Source organism: Palaemon carinicauda, chromosome 40, assembly GCF_036898095.1.
Source record: "Palaemon carinicauda isolate YSFRI2023 chromosome 40, ASM3689809v2, whole genome shotgun sequence".
NCBI lineage: Eukaryota > Metazoa > Arthropoda > Malacostraca > Decapoda > Palaemonidae > Palaemon > Palaemon carinicauda.
In genome coordinates, this window is record NC_090764.1 from 2376164 (window position 1) to 2378663 (window position 2500).

A 2500-nucleotide genomic window follows, 5' to 3' on the forward strand; every position below is an offset into this window, starting at 1 on the left:
CAAGAGGAAGAGAAATAAGATAGAAAAATGTGAGATCAAGTGTTCCTTCTAGCAAGAGAGCTCTATAAAGGTATTAAACATTGGAATAGCCCGCTTACCTAAGGGCATTGCATAGCGTCCGATCTATAAAAAAATAAGTCATATACAACTCATAATAACTGTGTACTAAAGCTCTAAATTTGTAAATAATCATATATATATATATATATATATATATATATATATATATATATATATATATATATATATATATATATATATATATATATACAGTACATATATATATGTATGTATGTATGTATGCATGTATGTGCCTGTAGGCCTATGTGTGTATGTATAATATGAACATATTCTGTATATGCATATAAATGTTCATTTTCTTCTTAATTACAATATAATTTTAGTTGTATTATTGCCCGAAGAGCTCTGCTCCATAAGGGCTTGTACCGAAGGAAAACTTGTGAATATTTACCTAGATAGAACCAGGCCGCTGTGTACCTAGGCCTAGGGCGATGCCCGCCCGCGCCAAACGTTGTCAAGGCAACCCTCGTATATGAGATAAGGGACTATTTTAACCTGCAGCGGTATAGATGAAATGACTCTTTCCTGGAAGACTATTCTTTGATAAAAATTGAACCAAACGACGTATAAAAGGGGGAATTATACCTGATATAACCAAGGCAAAGGCCTATTTTTAAATGTTTGGTAAAACTACGAAATACTTGAGTAACATCTGGCTACACTTTTCCCCGCTCGAAAGCGCAGAGTTGAAATCATCTACACATACGAGGAAACACCCATACAACAACATTAATAAAGATACCATACATTTAAATCGAATGTTGTACTTACATTTTACAACGATGTACCGCTGCAGGTTAAAATAGTCCCTTATATCATATACGAAGCGAAATAAATAAAATCCGCCACAGCTCATGATCACTCAATCACACTTACAACAACACTGACGGATTATGACACTGGCAGGTTGCTTTATCAGATCAGCTGATTCAAATCGTTGCAGCGAGTCAAATGAGCCGAACTTTAACGAGTTTTCTTCCACAGATTAAAAATATGTAGATGGCGAATTTTACTTTTATTTGCTTAAATATCAGATAAGATTTCTATTCATGTTTCGTATTTGAAAGTAATTACTTTTATGTTCATTTTCATAAAATGAATGATGAGAACAAATGAGGTAATAGTGGTGTTGGTGGAGTGTTGGTGGCATAGGTTGGTGGTGTATTCGTGTTGGTGGTCTGTTGGTGACGTGTTGGTGGCATCGGTTGGTGATGATGGAAGGGTAGAGGAAGGATCATTTTAGTTATTGTATCTAAAACTAATTTCTTTTATGTTCATCTTCAATAAGAGATAAGAATACTACGTTGGCGAGGATGAAGGACAGAGTAATGGTGATGTTGGTGAGAATGTTTATGACAGGTGGATTTTTAGTGGCGATGTGTTGGTGGTGTGTAGGTGGAGTAGGTGGCAATGTTGGTTGTCTAACAATTGTTTTAGTAAGAAGATAATATTCGTGTATGTGCGTACGTGCGTGTATAATCTTAGAAGGTAGGAAACCTTGGAGGAATAGCTAATATACCCAGGGAAGGAACACCGAAGATGAGGTGTCTCGACTTCGGAGGAGAAGATACTCCTTAGGGGAGGTAAGACTATGCAAGGTTTACATAGAACTAACCTTCTATTAAATTGCTTTTTTCTTCTCCTACTGCTGCTCCTCCTACTATACCTCAACCCAAAACCTCAACCTCACCAAACAAAACCTCCTCCAGCCATACTTCACTACGTTAGGTCAACATAGGCCTAGGCCTACTTTTTGGAAATGAGCATATATCCTTTCCCGAATAAGTTGAACGACAAATGCGAGTTATTATATATCCTAGCAGCTATCCCTTAGGATACTATTGCCCTTATTGCATATCAGGCGGCTAACTGTAGGCATTTTCAAAGGGTTCTTTGCCGTATCTCTTCCTTAGCCCCTAAACCACGAATGCTACGTTCACTATACAGCTTTCCACTTCACCTCTAGTTCCATCTTGTTGCTTTACAAGTTCTTTCAACTTCATATTGCAACTCAGTGAGGCTTGGCCTCCCCGGACCGAACGCCAAACCATAGTAAGCTCTGCGCCAAATTCATATAGACCTAACCATGACAATAAGAATTAAGCGCTTATTTATGCTGAGTTAGTTTTTTTGGAATTTTTATTTCTTTTTTTGTTTTTTGCTTTTTAGAAATTGTGGAAAAATATTGCGTCAAGTAGAGTTTTAGATATCTATTGAAGACAAAGTAGGAAAGGAAAAAAGAGAGGAAGGAGAAAAGGAAGAAAGGAAGGAAGGAAGGAAGAAAGGAAGGAGAGAAGAAAGAGAAAAGGGAGAAAAGGAAGATGAAGATATATATATATATATTTATATATATATATATATATATATATATATATATATATATATATATATATATATATATATATATATATATATATCT